This window comes from Pleurodeles waltl, chromosome 10, assembly GCF_031143425.1.
Source record: "Pleurodeles waltl isolate 20211129_DDA chromosome 10, aPleWal1.hap1.20221129, whole genome shotgun sequence".
Taxonomy (NCBI): domain Eukaryota; kingdom Metazoa; phylum Chordata; class Amphibia; order Caudata; family Salamandridae; genus Pleurodeles; species Pleurodeles waltl.
The window spans coordinates 824,968,946-824,989,889 of record NC_090449.1 but is presented as its reverse complement, the minus strand read 5'-3'; the positions used below and the strand labels follow the sequence as shown (position 1 = coordinate 824,989,889).

Sequence of the window (20,944 nt, the reverse complement as noted above, 5' to 3'; positions counted from 1 at the left end):
GGGGAGTAAAGGCAAAATTGTCTCGGGGAACACCATGCCAAGAATGTCAGGTCTACCGAGTAGGCTAAAATGTTATTGTGACATTTTACTCCGGTGTTTATTTAAACAATCAATCAAGACCTATTAAGAGGTTTCCAAATCCAAGGAAAGCATCACTGTATAAAAACATCCCTTGATGTTTCAGGAATAAGCAACTGAAACATATTTACAGCATATGTAGAATGCTGTGCAGTTTACTTAATAGAAACATTATTCCTTAGTACAAGAAGTAGTAAAATACCAGCATACTCTTTCAAGCTCTCTGCTATTTAGGGTGATGACCATGAGGAGCTCAACAGAAAGTACACCCAATACAATGTCCATTGGGGAGGTGCACAGTGCCAAAGTGTACCACAAGCGTCATTCTTCAAATGATGTTGTGCTTACCTTTCGTGTGTGTGTGTGTGTGTGTGTGTGTGTGTGAATGGAGAATCTGCATTGCTGCCTCCAGCCCCACTCACCACAATACCGAGTTCATTAGGGTGCCACTGTGCATTACACAGTGGTGGTGGCTGGAGACAGCCTCCTATGACTCTCGGTTTGAATTCTTCCCAATGTGAACTATGATGTAAGGACTGCAATAACTTAACTCAAGATAAGTTCCACTCCCGCTGCTTGAATGGCTACCCTGTTGGGTGGTCAACTAAATGAAAGGTGGTGCCCACATAGCAAGGGCTGGGAGGGCTAAAACATTGCTCCACTCTATGTATGCTATCCTTTGGGTTGATCTGAACTCTATTAAAGCAATAATTGTAGGAAACGTTCCTTGGTCTCTCCCTGCATAATTATTATTACTATTAATAGTCACACCTCCCCATTGAAGTGGATGAGCGTCGACCCATGTAAATGCCCCCCCCCCCCCAAAACTCCAGAGACTAAAAATAAAAGGGTAATTTTTTTCTCCTTTTCTCCTTTTTTTTCTCTGGGTTGCTCTCAACCCAGCTGTCTTAAGACAGCTGGGTTGAGAGCAAGTGCTGGCTTCTAGTGCACTGGGGAGCACCGACAGAAGCCACTCCCTCCAATCAGGGTGCTGCTCTCATGCTGGTTTACAGCATGTGAGCAGCACCAGGATTGATAAAAGGAGATTGCTTTGGCCCCCACTTCAGTACAGGCAGAAGACGTCCAGTGCGAGAATGACATGCTGTGCTGTTCTGATAAGGTAAGTGTTTTTCAATTTGTTTTTTTTTATTTTCGCGCATGCATCCACCCATTTGACCACCCCTCTCTCTTCTGTAGATGCCAGCCACCACTGTTAATTACGATGTAATGATTGTAAAACCTCTGACAGACCACAAGTGCTGCTATTCTAGACCTAAGAATATGGCCCACTCTCAGTGTTGGTGTAAACACAAATGTAGAGCAACACAACTTGTAGTGTGCCATGCAGAATAGGGTCTGAACTCACTGGAATCCCAGGGGAAGGGGTATTAATAGCATTTGCTTTTATTTATTTACTTTTTCACACTGTACACATGGTGATCATGTCTGAAATATTTTATAAACTAGAGATCAGGATCTATTTTATATTTTTGGCAGAAATGCACACATGCACTGACAGGAAGTCAATTCTGTTTTCAAAGAAGTTAAATTAAATTATAAAAACACTTAAGTATAGCTAATATGTTTCCAATTGATTATTCTCATAATATTTTAACGTGTCCCCTCCATGTTTCAGGATTGCTATTCCTTCCTCAGTGGCAATGCTTCCAACACAATTTGAGAAAAAAAGAAAAGTAGTTAGGTACATAGTTTTCATCCATGCCTCATATCAGCAAAACAATTAAAAAAAATACATTTGAATTGAGATCATAGAAACAGAAAATAAAAACAATGCAAAAGATACAAATATGGATGGATGTTGATAAAAAAAATTCTAACCATGCCAAGTTAGTGCATATGAAAGATTGTTGCAGGTAGTCCATCTCGTCACCATTACTCATTTAATACTTTACTTTTTTTTGCCATGTGTCACACATGGCATTGTGGTTCACGTAGTCCATACTTACACTTCACCTTATGTTCAAAATCCTGGACCAAAATTATTCTGAAGTGTTATGCAAATGATGATGTTAGTAGAACACCGGGATACCTTTCCTCATCAAACTAGAAAGTGACAGATGTCCCGCCCCCCCCCCACTTCACCCCCTAGTAATGACGTCACATCTTTTACCAGGACTTTCGGTGTCCCTGAGAGCCTGCACCGGAACTTACGCAGGTGTAGGTGGGTCACATGGGTAGTGACATCATGTGATCACATGTTAGTCATGTGCCAGGGTCCCCAGTGTCTAGGGCTATGGGCTGTGTAAAATGAGGGCCCTGCGGGTGCACCCACTTTCTGCACCTAAGAAGACAAGTCTGGACATGTCAGGCAGCCAGGCTCATGTGGCTGCTGGGTGTCTCCTCACAGGGAGGAGCAGTGGGAATATAAGGCCAAACCTCCACACTGCTGGCTAATCCAAAAAAGGGTGCTGGTCAAATGTGGCTTTTGTTAGAGTCAACCATTCAGTTTTAGAAATGGGAAGCTAAAACAGATATCTGCCCCAAGAGTTCCCAGAACATGAATCAAAGGTGTTCAACCGATGTCAAAGTGTAAACTGACCACACAGTCAAGGTTTGAAACAAACAGATGACATGCAATGCAAACCTAAAACAGCTGTCAGCCCCCAAGAGTCCCCAGGTCAAGCTTTAAAGGTGATCAGCAGCTGTCAAAGTGCAAACTGACCAAACAAACAAGGTTTGAAACAAACAGATGTCTGCCCCCCAAGAGTTCCCAGGACAGGAACCAAAGGTGTTCAACAGCTATCAACGTATAAGCAGGCCATGCAATTAAAAGTTGAAACAAACAGATGACATGCAATGCAACCCTAAAACAAATGTCAGCCCCTCAAGAGTTCCCAGGACAGGCTTCAAAGTTGGTCAGCAGCTGTCAAAGTGTAAACTGACCAAACAATTATGGTGTGAAACAAACAGATGTCCAAGGTCAGGAATCAAAGGTGTTCAACAGCTGTCAAAGTATAAGCAGGCCTTGCAAATAAAAGTTGAAACAAACAGATGTCTGCCCCCCAAGAGTTCCCAGGTCAGGCTTCAAAGGTGTTCAACAGATGTTGAAGTGTAAACTGACCACACAATCAAGGTTTGAAACAAACAGATGTCATGCAATGCAACCCTAAAACAAATGTCAGCCCCTCAAGAGCTCCTGGGACAGGCTTCAAAGTTGGTCAGCAGCTGTCAAACTATAATGTGACCATGCAATCTAAAGTTTGAAACAAAACAGGGGCCATGTAATGCAAACCTAACACAGAGGTCTATTTCAAGGCCCAACCCTCCACAAAACCTATCCATAATTAGCACAATGAAGCCGGTATAAAAGCACCCCCAAACTACATATTTGAAGTTTGCAGACAGCAGGGGTCAGCTGAACCATCAAGGAGGAAAACATGAAGGGCAGAACGCAGACTGTTGATGCTAACCCTCTTCTACTTAATGTAAGTAACAAGGACTGTTTTTATATTTACAATGTTGTGTCTCCTACTATAGTCTTCAGAGCCCGAGCGTAATGTGTGTGTTTTTTATTTTTGCACTGGTTTGTCTGAGAAGGGCATTTATATGTTGTCTAGGCCTCTGTTTAATTTATAGAGAGGGACAGAATTTTAAAGGTAAAAACATGGGTTATGGTAAAAATAGAAGGGTTGAATTTATAGTACAATGTGCATGATAATTAAATGTTTTTAATATTGTAAGCCCTAGCTATGTAGTTGAGACCCGTACAAGTTTATTACTCTGCTGTTTTAAAAAAAAGAAGTTATCTAACCCTGTATGTTTTAAAGGTTGTAAGCAGGACTATCTTTAGGGAGGTGTGAACGGTGCGACCCTTTAGGATGATGATAAGGATTGGGCGGGGTAGGCCTCACGTGGGGTCACCGTGTTTAGCAATAACTCACGAAACTAGATTTTAAAAACACCTACTGAAAAGTTCCTTTGGCGTCCAGCCTTCAGGAAGCTATTATAACGTCTTGATATCGCTTGTAATTAACGTTCATGCTAGGGAGAGAGGTGATAGTTTTGCCTAGAGGCAGCATCGACTCGCCTTAAAGTAGCGTGGAGGTATAATGTGCCAGCTGCAAAGAACAGAGCGATATTTTATATGGACAAATGTGTGGATTAGTAAAGCCAGCCTTTACAAGCACTTTAAAACAAACAAATGTATGTGAGAGGGGAGCTATGGAGAGATGTTGTACGCATTTGTCGAATGGTTGTGTGGGTACTCCAATGATGTGGGCATGGGGTCCGGGATGGCACATTTAAAGAAAAAGACTTGCTCCCTGGGTGTACCTGGGGGTAAAGTGTGCCCTGGTTGTTAGGGTTGGATATATTTTTTGTTAAGGTGTAGGGTCTGTGCCTCGGTGTCCGCCCCAAAATTACATATGTAATGGCAACTGGGGACTCAGACCGCGCGCTGCCCTGGTCCTCGGCCACCCTTACAGAAGTGGTGTTAGGGCTGTGGCGGGGACCCACGGAGCGCACGGTCCGAGGTCCCCGCCAGTCATCACATACTTATTGGTGGGGCCGGGCTGAGACCCCTGACCGACCCTAACATTACGTATGTAATGGTGACTGGGGACCGTGTGTCCCGGCCACCTATACAAAGGTGGTGTTAGGGCCGGGGTCTCTGCCCAAGCCCCAACAATGAGTATTTAGTGGAGGGACAGGGCTCAGACCTTGCGCAGTTAGGGGCCTCAGCCCTCCATTACGTAATCATTGTTGGGGCCTGGGCAGAGACCCCGGATCCGGCCTTAACAGTAGGACTACAACTCCAGTAGGGGTTTGAATAGTGCAAGCTGTGCAGCCCCGGAAGGGCTCCTCGAGTAGGGGTTTAAAATGTAACCCGAGGCTGTGGACCCTCAAAGGGGCCACTTTACATACCTGTTGTGCTGTGATGTAAAATTAGGGCCTCCAAACGCAGGGGCCCTAGCATTCTCCATGGGGTTGGGGAGGCCTGTATTAACTCCATGTGTCGGGAGAAACATGAGGCTGTGCCTTAGCTGGCTCCACCCTTCTTCTTAGCAAAGCAGCCACCATAGCTCTGCCCCACACATGGTTGAGAGCATGGCGAGTGAGGGCAAAGAAATGGAAATGGATCCTAGTATCTGGCAGCCATTCCATTGTACATGTATTTTTTTTATACACATATATATATATATATATATATATATATATATATATATATATATATATATATATATATATATAATTAGCTGTAATTATGGGGGCATTACATGGACTGTAAATGACACCGTAATATGTGTAAATAATGCTGTTAAGGTTCTGGAGCCATATAAATAATGCCATATTGGCAGATTCCTAGATCTTAAGTTGTGCATCAGCGCCGCCATGTGGACTTTTTGATAAACAGCTCTTGGTTTTTTGAGAAATGTGAACAATAGGTTTTTTTGTATAGTACTTTCACAACATTGTAGTGGCAAGGATTTGTGTGCATTTATAGGATACTAAACAGATAGGGGGTGATTCTGACCTCGGCGGTAAAAGGCCCTTACCGCCGGTCAGAAGTCCGCCAGTCTACCGCCGCGGCCGCAGTAAACTGCCACGGTCATTCTGACCACCAACTGTGAAACCGCCAAAAACCCGACATCCACGGAAGGCCGCCTCATCAGCGGGCAGCGATAAACTGGAGATGACCAAACCTCAACCGCCACGCCAACACAAACACGCCCATGCCATTCTGACCCACGAATCCACGCGGCGGTCTTTCAACCGCGGTATTCCATTGGCGGTACACACCGCCGTGGTCAAAATACACACACAAACACAAAACACAGCCACATTGGATAATTTGAAATACACACACCTGATACACGTACACACACCACTCCCACACACCCAATACAATATAAAACACACACCCACATCACCCACAAACCCCTACAACCACAAATATCTGAGAGAGGGCGCAATACACTGAGAGAGAGCAAAGGGAACGCAAAGCACAAAACACACAGGAACACAACATCATCACCCACACCACACACATCACCACAAACACCACCCCACACCTCATCCACACCACCCCATGGCACCCCAAAGACACCCCAGGTTCTCGGACCCAGAACTCAGGGTCATGGTGGAGAAAATAATTAGGGTAGAGCCCCAGCTCTTCGGCACACAGGTGCAGCACACCACTATAGCAAGGAAGGCTGCGCTATGGCAAAGGATCGTAGACAGGGTCAACGCTGTGGGACAGCATCCCAGAAATCGGGAAGATATCCGAAAGCGATGGAACGACCTACGGGGGAAGGTGCGCTCGATGGTGTCGCGACACAACATCGCTGTGCAGAAGACTGGCGGCGGACCCCCACCCACTCCACCCCAATTCACAGCATGGGAGCAAGAGGTAGTAAACATCCTGCATCCTGATGGCCTCGCTGGAGTACACAGAGGAATGGACTCTGGTAAGTCGAATCTCAACTACTTCACCCCCAACCACCAGCATGCCAACCCACACCCCCACCCTCACCCCCAATCTCAACCCCCCAGCACACATCCTCCCTGCCAATGTCTCACCAGGACAACCCACCCTAAACAACACCAACCCCTGAATGCCAACACAAACCATAGACAGCCATCACCAAAGCATGACCATTGCACATACCCATACACCCCCCACCCCAACCACCCTCACAACACCTCCCACAAGGGAATGCCAGCACTGGGGGACAAGGGCACTCAAAATGCACGCCATGGCACACACAAAAACAATAACCACACTATTTTACCCCTGCAGGGCCCGAACGCCAACACACCGCCATGGAGGGTCCAGATTTGTCCATCCCACCCCCAGAACAGGCCCCCAGTGAGGACAGCAGCTCTGTCGACCTAGAACCTGATGACCAGCCCGGACCATCGGGGACCTCTGGACAGTCGGTTCCCCACACACAGACACAGGCCACAGCAGACCCAACCCCCTCTGGGAACACCAGCACAGCTCCCACCCAGCGGGCCCATGCCTCCGTCTCCAGGACGCGTCAATCAGCGGTGTGTCCGCCACTACAGGGCACCCAGGCTGACCCAACACCCCAACAACAACAGGGACCTGGGGGCAGTGGTAGTGGGCACACCGTCCAGGGGACAGAGGCCCGGGGAAACAGGGGAACTGGGAGGGCTGCTGTGTGACAGGGGGGGGAGGACAGGCCCAGGGAACCCACTCTCCAAGAGGCCCTCACCACCATCATGGGAGCATACCACCACTCCCAGGATACGATGGCGACGGTACTGGCCAGGTTCACCGAGATCCAGGCACAGCAGGAGGAACGCTACATGGGGTTCAGCAATGAACTCAGGAGCATCGGTACCGCTATGGGGACCATAGTCCAGGCCCTCAACCGGATAGAAACCACATTGCGGGACCATGGGGCACCACAAAGGGCCCCTGTCACAAGCCAGGACCAGGAACAGCCTACCACCTCCGCCGGCGCTAGTGGACAGGAGGCCCCACAACAACGACAGGCCACCAGAACCCCACCTCCTGCAGAAGAACAACCACCCCGCAAGCGGAATCTGAGATCTCACAGGAAGACAGAGTAGGATGCCAAGACCCCCGCCAGCATAACATAGCCCCTGATGTCATCCCAATGTCCCACATTGTCACCCTGTCCAACCTTGAACTGCCCCTGCTCCATCCTTCCACAGGCATATGGACAATGCACCTGTGAAACTGAGAACTGGACTCTGCCATGGATATTACTCCACCCTCACCCATCACCGTTTTAATATCATGTACCAATATCTAGCACTAAAAATAAATCACTCATTGCACTGAAATCATTCAGGAGTCAGCCTGTATTATTTACAAATGTATAACACAATACTGTTCAATAATGTTCAGTCAATTTGTGATGACAACATACCGATGTCAATAAGTATTAGTCCATGGGCTAACCAAGCAGAAGTCACGCAGTTGGTCATACAGCACTGAAAAGGGAAGGGAAAATCAAACATCAGTTAAAAAGAACTGGGGGGAAATACACAAAGTAAAGATGCAGGAGGCTTTCAGGAAATGTTAAATGGCGTGGGTGATTCTTACCTGTGTGTTACTGAAAATACTGTTGGATAACTGTGTCCCTGTTGTCTGTGTCGTCCCCGTCGTCTTCCTCCTCTTCACTCTCCACAGGCTCCACAGCTGCTACAACACCACCATCTGGACCATCCTCCTGCAGGAAAGGCACCTGACGTCGCAATGCCAGATTGTGAAGCATACAGCAGGACACGATGATCTGGCACACCTTCTTTGATGAGTACATCAGGGATCCACCTGTCATATGCAGGCACCTAAACCTGGCCTTCAGGAGCCCAAAGGTTCTTTCTATGATCCTCCTAGTTCGCCCATGGGTCTTATTGTACCGTTCCTCTGCCCTGGTCCGGGGATTCCTCACTGGGGTCAATAGCCAAGGCAGGTTGGGGTAACCAGAGTCACCTATTAGCCACACACGTTGTCTCTGTAGCTGTTCCATCACATAAGGGATGCTGCTATTACGCATAACATACGCGTCATGCACTGACCCAGGGAACTTGGCATTTACATGGGAGATGTACTGGTCAGCCAAACAGACCACCTGCACATTCATAGAATGGTAATTTTTCCTGTTTCTGTACACCTGCTCATCGTCTTTTGGGGGTACTAAAGCCACATGGGTCCCATCAATGGCACCAATGAGGTGGGGGATATGTCCAAGGGCATAGAAATCACCCTTCACAGTGGCCAAATCATCCTCCTCAGGGAAAACAATGTAGCTCTGCATGTGTTTCAGCAGGGCAGACAACACTCTGGACAAAATCTTTGAAAACATAGGCTGAGACATTCCAGATGACATGGCCACTGTTGTCTGGAATGAGCCACTTGCCAAAAAATGGAGGACTGACAGAACCTGCACTAGAGGGGGAATCCCTGTGGGTTGGCGGATGGGGGACATCAGGGCTGGTTCCAGCTGGACACACAGTTCATGTATAGTGGCTCGGTCAAGTCGGTATCGTAGTATAATATGGCGTTCTTCCATTGTCGACAGGTCCACCAGCGGTCGGTACACGCGAGGATTCATCCTTCTCCTCGCAAGTCCCAGCGGACGGTGCCTAGGAAGGACAACATGGAGTATGGAGTCAAGCAAATCACAGGTACGTTCACCACAGCTTGCATAGCACACGGTTATCTATGTATTGAAAGGCGTGTATGTGTGGCAATGCAAGGCCTAGGCCTGTGTGACGCAGTTGAAATTAAGCCATGTGGGCCCTTGAAATGGCGGCTGCCTGACCTGTGAAGTGGGACAATGGGATGTGAGGTCAATGCGCTGGTGTGGCACACCGTGGCGGTAGGCGGTCGAAGACCGCTGTACGAAGCCGCATTGGTTAACATTGAACCCTATGGGTTTCAGGAGCCAATGAGGATGTGCGCCGGCGGTCGCTGTACGCACCGCCGCGGTACGCACCGCCGCGGGCGTGACCGCCATTTTCTACATGATTAATCACTTGAGACCTGATCTTCCACAGGAGAGGACCTATACTGCAAGTGCTGCTGTGACCTCGGTCTGGAAGTGACAATGGCTGCTGCGACTGGGACTGCCTTCACGTCTGAAGAGTTGGAGAAACTTGTGGATGGGGTCCTCCCCCAGTATGCGTTGCTCTACGGTCCTCCAGACCAACAGGTAAGTACACTGGGTGCACATTGAATGGGCTATGCCTGTGTGGAGTGGGGTGGATGTAAGTTGGTGGGGTGGGGAGCGAATGAGGAGTGCAACGCACGACAGATGAGAGCATGTGCCACATGGCAAAGTTGGGGAGGGGGGGGCATTCACATCTAACATGCAGAAAAATTATGAAATTTCATTTCCCACCCTGTACATGTCAAATAGGTCAGCGCCCATCAGAAAGTCGACATTTGGCATGCCATCGCCAAGGAAGTCCGGGCCCTGGGGGTCCACATCAGACGGGGCACCCACTGCCACAAGAGGTGGGAGGACATCCGCTGCGGAACCAGGAAGACCGCTGAGTCACTGCTGGGGATGGCCTCCCAACCTAGGAGGGGTGCCAGTCGTACCCTGACCCCCCTGATGTCCCGGATCCTGGCGGTGGCCTACCCTGATTTGGATGGGCGCTTGAGGACATCACAGCAGACACAAGGGGGTGAGTATCAGCACATTCTGCTATCTTTATGCGCAGTGGAGGCGTCTGGGTGGGGGAGGAGGGTTGTGGGTGACATTAGGCCAGGGCGCTTTCTGTAGTGTAGCCCTCTCCTTTAGGCATGGCCCTGTGCCCCCGCCCCCACCTCTGTAGGGTGCCAAGTACAGCTATCCATGGTCCTGCATCACCCATGTGCGCGTTTGTTGTCCCTAGACCTGTTGGCCTAGTCAGAAGTACTGAGTAGTGTACCCCGATTGTGCGGCTTAGTACATGAGGCTCCTGTGTCTGTCCTCTCCGCCAACGGTGTTGACAATGCATGCACTCAACCTGTTTTTATTTCTCCCCCCACCCTTTTTCTTTATCTTCTTGTGCATGTGTGCATTAGCATCATCAGGCGGAGGAGATTTGGCATCGGAGCACGAGGGAGCTGCAAGTCACAAGGCCCCGGTGGGCCGTGGTACAGACACCGAGGGCACCAGTGATCCGGAGGGCGAGGGGAGCACCACAACGGGGACCGGTGGTGACACCAGAGACACCGACACGTCCTCAGATGGGAGCTCCCTAGCGGTGGCGGCAACATCCGGGCCCCCCGCCTCTACAGGTACAGCCGCCACCCAGCGCACCAGCCCAGCCCTCCCAGCAGCCCCTCAGCCTACGCTCCGTGCCCGCTCGCCCAAGAAGGCGGTCATCTCCTTCGCCCCAGGCACCTCAGGCCCTGCCCCTGTCACCCCTGCTGCCCTCAGTGAGGAGGTCATTGACCTCCTTCAGACCATCATTGTTGGGCAGACTACCCTTTTGAATGCCATCCAGGGGGTAGAAAGGGAGGTGCATCGGAGCAATGCCTACCTGGAGGGCATTCATTCGGGTCAGGCTGCCCATCAACGATCGTTCAATGCTCTGGCCTCAGCACTGACGGCAGCCATTGTCCTTGTTTCCAGCCTCCCTCTTCTAACTGCCTCCACCCTGTCTCTGTCTCCTGTTCCTCTGCCTATCCCATCCACACCATCAGACCAGCCTGCACACACCTCAACACCCAAGGTCAGCTCATCCAGACAAAAGCACCACAGATCCCACAAACAGTCACCCAAGCAACACCCAGATGCAGACATGCCAACAGTCACTACCACCTCTGTGTCCCCCTCCTCCTCGTCTCCCTCCTCCCTCCCTGTGACGTCTACACTCACACCTGCATGCACACCACCATCAGCCAGTGCTTCCATCACCAGCACACCCTCCACTACAGTCCGCACACGTGCAGTCACCACCCCCACTGCCATTTACACGTCCCCTGTGTCCTCTCCCACTGTGTCTGTCACCCCCTCTTCCAAGACACACAAACGCAGGCAGCCACCCACCCAACAGCCATCCACCTCACAACAGCCTACGTCACAATCACCTGCACCCTAAGACAGCACACCTGACTCTCCTACAACCACATCCTCTTCCTCCACTCCCATCACCACTACTCCCACCCTTTACCTTGGTCCTAAAAAAGTTTACCTCTCAAATCTTAACCTCTTTCCCTCCCCTGACCCACCCCCTCCATCTGCTAAGAGTCCCAAGAGCACCTCAGCCACCACCAGCCCAGCTTCGAGTGTCACTGTGGTGCATGGGTTCTGGAGTCCACCCTTTGGCAGCAGTGACACTTCTATCAGCAGCAAGGGGACAGCCAGCCCCCCCCCCCAGGGCAAGAGGACCCGGAAACTCAAGGGCCGCCGTGAGAGGACTGACACGGCTGCCCCCAAGGACCAAAGTTCGGCCACTTCACCTGCCACTACATCCAGGGGAGGCAAGGGCCAGAGAGCCTCTTCTAAGGAGCGAAAGGGCAGCAGGGCAGAGAAGTCAGCCAGCAGGAGCGTGGAGCAGGAGGGCCCCACAAGCCCCATCCCGGCTGTAAGGGAGGACACCAAAGGGCCCAGGACTCCGTCACCGAAGGGTCCTGCAACTGCACGGTCGGAGGGCGACTGAGCAGGGAGTCCAGGCCAGGTCTGGCTCCCTTGAATTACTGGACAAGCACCGCTGAACAGGGCCCCGCCGTGCAGAAGAGCACAGCTGAACAGGGCCCCGCCGTGCAGAAGAGCACCGCTGAACAGGGCCCGCCGTGCAGAAGAGCACCGCTGAACAGGGCCCGCCGTGCAGAAGAGCACCGCTGAACAGGGCCCGCCGTGCAGAAGAGCACCGCTGAAAAGGGCCCGCCGTGCAGAAGAGCACCGCTGAACAGGGCCCGCCGTGCAGAAGAGCACCGCTGAACAGGGTCCGCAGTGCAGAAGAGCACCGCTGAACAGGGCCCCGCCGTGCAGAAGAGCACCGCTGAACAGGGCCCGCCGTGCAGACGAGCACCGCTGAACAGGGCCCCGCCGTCTCAAGCACCGCTGAACAGGGCCCCGCCGTCTCAAGCACCGCTCCGCTGGGCCCTTCCTGTCAAGCACCGCTCTGCTGGGCCCTTCCTGTCAAGCACCGCTCCGCTGGGCCCCGCCGTCTCAAGCACTGCTCCGCTGGGCCCTTCCTGTCAAGCACCGCTCCGCTGGGCCCCGCCGTCTCAAGCACCGCTCCGCTGGGCCCTTCCTGTCAAGCACCGCTCCGCTGGGCCCCGCCGTCTCAAGCACCGCTCCGCTGGGCCCTTCCTGTCAAGCACCGCTCCGCTGGGCCCTTCCTGCAAGCACCGCTCCGCTGGACCCTTCCCGTCAAGCACCGCTCCGCTGGGCCCCGCCGTCTCAAGCACCGCTCCGCTGGGCCCTTCCTGCAAGCACCGCTCCGCTGGGCCCTTCCTGTCAAGCACCGCTCTGTTGGGCCCCGCCGTCTCAAGCACCGCTCCGCTGGGCCCTTCCTGTCAATCACCGCTCTGCTGGGCCCCGCCGTCTCAAGCACCGCTCCGCTGGGCCCCGCCGTCTCAAGCACCACTGGCACAATGACAGTGCCGGATCTGTGTCGAGCTACTGTTCACGGTTCACTGTGCCCACCATGCCTCCTCCTTGACCAGTGGAGACTGTTATCCACCTGATGGACTGTGGCTTTGCACTCCCCAGGATGGCACAGTGGGCAAGCCACCCACTGTATGGACTTGAGAGACTGTGGCTTTGCACTCCCCAGGATGGCACAGTGGGCAAGCCACCCACTGTATGGACTTGAGAGACTGTGGCTTTGCACTCCCCAGGATGGCACAGTGGGCAAGCCACCCACTGTAGAGACTTGAGAGACTGTGGCTTTGCACTCCCCAGGATGGCACAGTGGGCAAGCCACCCACTGTAGAGACTTGAGAGACTGTGGCTTTGCACTCCCCAGCATGGCACAGTGGGCAAGCCACCCACTGTAGAGACTTGTGAGACTGTGACTTTGCACTCCCCAGGATGGCACAGTGGGCATGGTGGCCCCTTCGTGGATCTGGCGTCGTGGACTCATGTGGCTGTGGTGCCCCCCCCCTTCCCTTCCCCCTCAGGTGCCTGTAGTTTTGTCATCAGATGCCCCTGCAGTGTTCTCTCCATAGGACTCAGGTCTCCTGTGTGGGCTTTGCCCTTGTGTTGATACACTTTGGCCCACGGACACTTGGAATTTCGTTAAATGTGCAGGACTAATTGCCTCGGTTTATCGATTGCACTAAATATTGAATTGATTTTTTATAATTTTTATTGCTATTTGACCATGACTTATCAGAGGCTATTTTTTACATAAATTTTGATTCACAATTTAATTATGTCTTTGCATTTTTCACTGGGGTTTGGGTGGTGTCACTGTGACTTGTTGCTCTGCATTGGTATGTCCATAGTTTGGTGGGGGTCGCATATGTGTGTGCCGTAACCTTTCCTCCTCCCCCCTCCCCTGTGTCGTAGGTGCAGTACTCACCGTTGTCGTCTGCGCCGGCGTTCGTACTCGTGGTAGATGAGCAGGTAGACGAGAGCAGGTAGGATGTTTAATTCGGGTTCCATGCTGTCCTCCTTCCTCGTGGAGTGCGTAGAGGTGAGCGTTTTCCCGTTCGTAGTCTGTTTCCGCCGTGTTTTTATCGGCGGGGCTCCCGCCCCGGAAAAGGTGGCGGATTGGTGAGTTGTGATAGGGTGGGCGGTACATTGTCTTCCGCCTGTCTGTTGGCGGTGACCGCCGCGCTGTTTGTTTGTACCGCCGTGGCGGTCGGAGTGTTAATGTGGCGGTCTCTGTTGGCGGTTCCCGCCAGGGTCAAAATTCCATTTTTTGGACCGCCGGCCTGTTGGCGGGTTGGCTGCCGCTTTATCACCGACCGCCAGGGTTAGAATCACCCCCATAGTATCATGAGTGAGGTTGCTTAATCTGAACTTTATTTTTTAATTGTGTATGTAAAAGTGCATCTTGAAATGCAACTTATGTATTAGTATATGTCTCTAAAAGTATGTGTAGCCTGCTAATTAATAAAACTGACAGTCGGGAGGAGGGGTAACACTTCAACTATTATTTCTCTGCGTGGCTACCCTGCAATTATGAATATAGCATAAAAATCATTAGGGTCTAAAAGTAGGTTTCTTTTTGTCTCTTCTATACATAGGATCCCCTAGAGCTAACAATGTCCCCTCAGGAAATGAATGCCTTGCAACAAGGTATATGTATCTAGAGATTTATAGTTCAGAGAACCTTGTCAACATCCATCCTAAATAAAGATGGCTTGATTGTTTTTTGCTTTTTTGCCATTAATGTTTTCCTGTGTTTATTTGCTTTTACAGGTTATGATATGGAAGTGCAGCTGGCAGGGGGTGCTATACAACAAATCCTCGAGGCTCAAGATGGCCCTAGCATACTGTCTCAGGGTACAGCTTTTGCGAGTAAATAAAATGAGTCCTTGTGTAAACACTGTAAACATGTTAAAAAGCTCCATAAACACCCTACAGAAGGCTCCCTCAGAGAGCATGTATAGTCAGTGTATTATATTGTAAATGTGACATTTTATTATTTTTTTCTCCAGACCCCCAGCTGGTACAAGCGGCCCACATGTCTGTGATGCAGAATGTGGTAGGGGGTGTTAAAATGACGGTCCACAAAAGGAAGTCCCCATGTCCTTAAGAACAGACCACCTATAAAGAAAGGCCACTCACAGTGGAACACAGCAGGTGCGTTTTAGAAACTGTAGAGCCAAATGAATTCAATCCGTATTGTCTCTCGCACCTCTTTCCCCTCTAGTATATCACTGCTATAGCATTACCCAATATGTATTTTATCTTTACATCATAGAGTCATCACAAAAGAGCTTTGGAGGAGTCAGCCGTAAGGCTAAGCAGACGGCAATGCCTTTAAAGGATAACACAGTGACCCTTCAAAACACAAAGCCTCCAGCAGCATCCGTGATGAACGCGGGGCACCAGTGCAAGCCCTGCAGTGGTTCTGAAGACATCTGTCATAGACCAGGTACAGCCTTTAACTACACTACACCAGCAGTAATAAAGGCTATGCCCAGTACTGTGAACACTACTATTGGAACTCCCTAGGTGCAAGGCTTTGGACACACTGACAGTAGAGCGCTTATAGCCTGAGACACACAACACACAATACTGTGTAGAACCAATGGTTGGGACCATAACCAGTGCAACAAGCCTAAAATAAATCAGCTGTCCTTAAAGAACTACAAGAAGAAGCTGGCGTCCCCTGAGCTACAATCATTGCCTTTAGACCTGTCTTTTAAAAATACATAATTGACTCAGATTGTTCCACATAACCCACAGCGTTCTAAATGCTTAACGTTTGAGGAGCCTAATATAGAGGGGGCTGTCAGTGCCCTAGCACCAACACCCTATATAACTAGCCCCCCTAGTCTTCCGGAAACACATTTGGAAAATGATCACCCCATAGAGGATCCTTATTCTGGATGCATTGGACTTCTCAAGGCACTAGCAGTTTGGTAGAGAGTTCTGAAGCAACAGCCACAGCAACGCCCAGTATCCCTTCTACCGCAGCCCCCGAAGGGCTGCAATCATCCATACCTCAATCACCCGCTCCCAGCCACAGCGCTTCCTATGCCTCAGAGGCCTTGAGTTATTGTGACCACCATTTAACTTCCCCATATCTGATGTCACCAATTACACCCCCGGGTGCGTACGACCCCACCAGCCCTACATCAAGTGCATGCACGCATTGGTCTTCCTCAACATACCCTGACAGCAGTACAAGTCAGAGTTTTGGAACCCCATCTAGCGAGGATCAGGCCTCTGAAGCACCAGGATGTTCACATTGGGGCCCTGGTTTTTTTGACCCGTCCTGACCCTCTCATTCAGAAAGGACTGACTGAGGTTATCAGTGATCCCGCCGCAGGGGTGGCCAGAGGTAATAAGCACCACACATCTAATTACTCAAGTAACGGTCCTAACTATGGTGCAATGGCCCACAACAGGGCTTTGGAAACATATCGGAAAGAAATACAGCAGGCCATTAGAAAGCTAAAATCCTGACTGAACCTCAAGACCTCAAAACTGGGGAATGTGGGGTGCGATACCAGGTCCTCTAGACCCACCCAGAGAACGTTAATCCTGAGGCTGACAAGGTGTAGAAGGGAAGTGGTCCAAGCTTGTGAAACAGCAACTGTAGAAATGACTAGGCCGCTGTGTCCACCTCAGGAGTGTAAGATCCACTTTTGGTAATAAGGAGGTCCAGAGGTCTAAATATAAAAGAAAACCCTTGACATTCTCACTAAGGCTCTACGGTTCTTACGCACACTCAGAAGCAAAAGGCCATTGTAACCCCCCAAAAACTCCTTAAAAGCCCCAAAATCTGATACCTTGACATATAAAACAACCCCTGCTAGCCCTCATAATATAAAGACATCAGATACATCTGGTGTTTTAGGACCTCAAGGGGTGGTGTTCAGTGACTGGTGGCCCCCCAACACCATGAAGAGTCCTTAGCAATGGCTATAGTAGGTAAAGTTGCAAGCACACAGCCCGTAAATAAACACCTGCTGTTCAAATAAGGATGTGGATGGTTACCTAAAACAGGTGGGCTTGTAACAAACAGAAGTGGGCTAGTAGCGCTAGACGGCATAGGTGTCTAATAAGCAAATTAAAGAAAGCCAAGTTATGTGTTGCAAGGAGGCTTAAAAACACACCAACACAGAACCTTAGTCCGCTACCCCAGAATGACACTCAAGGGAGCCTACCAGACAGCAGCGATCCTGGAATCCGCAATGTGAGGATTCAGAACCTATGTTTTAGAAAGTGTTAGAAGGTACAGTCGTACTATAGAACGGTTTAGTGCTACAGAACAATACAAGGAATTCTGGTTTGTTAACCTAGACCGTATAAATTCCTCTGCTCACGGTGCTTTAGCCATCCACCAAGCTGGTGGAGATGACCAAACAGGTGAAGGTTTTGAAGCCCAACAGGCCCCAGATGACAAAGACTGTAGAATATATAGACCCTTTCCAGAATATCCCACTGGTTTCTATGTGCATGTCTATCTGCAAGCACATGTTTTTGGAACCGTAAAGCATCACCCTAGTACCCCCAGACATGTATAATGGTAAACAGAAATGTTATTCAACACCCTCGATCCAATGCCTCATTATTATCTCGGACAAGGAAAACATAGCAATTTAACACGCATTACAGGGTGGTGAATACAGCTTGTGGCCTTATTATCTTGACGATTATGCCATAATTAATGGTGTTCCAACGGCCTTTGAATACAACGGGTATTTTTACCACAGTTGTCCTTGCTGTTAAAAATCCCATGAGTTGGGCACCAAGTATGAGCACTTACACTGTCATACACTGATGAAGGCCAAATATCTTAAAAACTGCAGCTTTGTCATGAGAACCCTTTGGGAGAATGAATAGTTAAATATGCTAACAACAAATGCTGAGCTTGTGTCTTTCATTAAGAGTCACCACTTACCAGAGCCTATGGAGCCCCACGACACCTTATGTCGGGGGACTACAAACGCTATACAGCTGTAGAGGTCTGTGGGTGATGGTGAGAAAATACACTATTACGATTTCATAAATCTGCATCCCTTTGTGAACAAACAAAAGTAATACCCTGTAGGTCACCCATCATCCTATACAGGGACTTTAAGCCCATTGGCAAATACTTTGGGCTCATTAAGTGGCAAATTTACCCACCTCACTGTCTTTACTTCCCTGTACTACTGTACAGAGTCGACGGTAAGCTAATGTTCCCACTATGTCGTACATGTGCTGAAAGTAAAGAGACTATTGTGTGTAGACACAATGAAGAGCAAAGGATGCTGACGGTACGTGGTGTATCATTCAGGTACAAAAGGCCCTAGAGAAAGGATACCGAATTGGTAAAAAAGTGGAAATATTGCACTTTGAAAGGACGACAACACAACTCTTTTCTAACTATATCAACCTGTTCCTAAGAGACAAACAGGAGGCTTTGGGGTTTCCAGAGTGGTGTGTTATTGAGGCCTCTAAGCAAAAGTACATACATGACTACTACACTCATAAGGGTATACGCTTGAGACCGTAATTTATTGAGGTCAACCCTGCCCGTCGGCAATTAGCCAGACTCTGCCTAAACTCCTTATGGGGGAAATTCGCACAGCGTACAAACTTGTCAAACACTGCCTTTATAATAGATCCTGATGAGTTGTTTAAGTACCTTTTTGCCCCTTGTTATGAGTTGTCCAGTTGTGAGTTTATCGATGATGAGACCGCAGCTCTGTGTTGGAAGTACACTATAGAGTACCCCAGGACATGTAACAATATATACATCTTCATAGCATGTTTTACAACCACTCAAGCCCTTTTAGAGCTTTACAGAGTGCTAGATAAACTGCAGGACAGGTGTCTGTATCATGATACAGACTCTGTTATATATGTGAGTCGAATAGGTGATGAAGACCCTTCATTAGGTTATTATCTAGGTGATTTGCCCAGTGAACTATAAAAGGGAGAATACATAGGGGAGTTCACCTCATCAGGTCCTAAACCCTATTCGTATAAAACCTCAAACAATACAGTGTGCATGAAAGTCAAAGGCATCACCTTAAATCTCAACAATACAGTCAAAATCAATTTTGCTGGTCTTAAGGATCTGGTGAACGAATACGCTATGTCAGACACCCGTGAAAATAATAAAGCAATTGTTGTACATCAGACTAGCATAAGGCGGTATAAAAAGCAATGGGAAATCACAACCCAACCTTCACATAAAACCTTACCTGTAGTGTTTGATAAAAGGGTCCTGACTGAGGACTACAAAACCCTACTGTATAGTTATTAAAGAGGCATTAGACTCTTGAATCCCCACAACTATGGACACCCGCTTGCACCATCCGCTCACCTGAGTTCTAACAGATCCCTCAAATTGCGGTAAAATTTATTTTATAAAGAAGTTATTAGAAAATTCTCCCAGTGTTTTATCCCAAAACCCCAACAATATTATATGGCTTTATTCATGCTGGCAATATTTTTATATTTAACTATCCATAAGGTTCCCAAATATCAAATATATCAAAGGCATACCTAGTAATCTCAACAACGATGCACTGTTACCTACACACCTCGTAAACATGATGATTCTAGACTATCTTATGCGCGAGGGTGGGGATCATCCAGAGATAGAAAAAGCTTTTCCCCAATATTCACACCATCGTAACCTAAGTATATGCTACATTGTGCAGAACTTGATTTACAAGGGTAACAGCAGTCGGTCTATAACTCTGAACGCCTCATACCTTGCTTTATTTAAAAACCCCAGGGACAAACAACAAATATCTATCATTGCTAAGCAGATGTACCCTGGAAACACTAATTTTTCCTCGAAGCCTTTAACGACGCCACCGCTAAACATCACGGGTACCTGCTGGTAGACTTAAAACTCAAGACTTCATGCTGATATTTCGTGCTGATATTTTCCCACTAGATCTCCCTATAGCTTACACACCTAAAACCAGACCCTGAGCCTATAAAAAAAAATTGCTAAAAAGACTTTTGTGACATTTACTTTCTAAACCTTATGATATAAGGTGTTGACCATGTCTACATGGTACGCCGTAAGTTAGCTCTTCTCAAAATGCTAGTAACTGCTAGCCCCCAACAAAGAAAGGCCATCCTGTGCGCAGCTTGGGACGACTTATTGGCAGCCCTTTCATAAATCACACTAAACCCCCTAAAAGGATACGTCCCTATATCAGAGAGCCAGTTCCGCATGCTGAAGAAGAGGGGAGCCCTTATCAAAAAGCTTAGTAATAAAAGGGCATTCTTCATTTCTAGGAAGAAACTTATAAAACAGTCAGGCAGCTTTATAGGAGCGCTCCTGGGAATAGTGCTACCTTTAATTACAAACCTCCTAACCGGGAACTGATGGAGTATGCCCAAAAGATGTACTTGGTACCGCGGCAACAGCTGAAACAGCTGGGGTCATCTACGGCTGATGCCTGGGATATATGAAAAAATCAAACACTGCGCCCAGATGCTGATATTAAAAACATTTTGAACCATACTGATTTAAATTTAAAACCTTACGACAAAGCAGATCTTCACTCCAGAGCTCTTCAAAACTTCCAACAACACTATGAGCAGTGGACTTCTGAAAAAAAAACATTGACTCTATATTCCCCTGACTCTGATCCACCACCCCCAGCCCATGCAGCGCCAAAGGATCTACAGCCCCCACAGCCTATGGTCCCATCATCACCGCCCTCAGACGCCTTTGTTGAAGAACTTTCAGAAGTACAGAGGTGTAGTGCAAATGTTAGTAAGTACAATGGCTGCTTCTAAAGGTCTAACTTCTTGGAATGAATGGG

At 48.9% G+C, this 20,944-nt stretch overlaps 1 long non-coding RNA gene across 1 annotated transcript; it reads left to right on the top strand.

Moving 5' to 3' along the window:
- The first annotated feature begins 14,803 nt into the window (after nt 1–14,803).
- Nucleotides 14,804–15,978, top strand: LOC138260820 (uncharacterized). Its single transcript, XR_011199012.1, has 3 exons — nt 14,804–14,993; nt 15,149–15,293; nt 15,415–15,978. It is a non-coding gene; the product is annotated as an uncharacterized lncRNA (long non-coding RNA).
- Nucleotides 15,979–20,944: the final 4,966 nt, after the last annotated feature.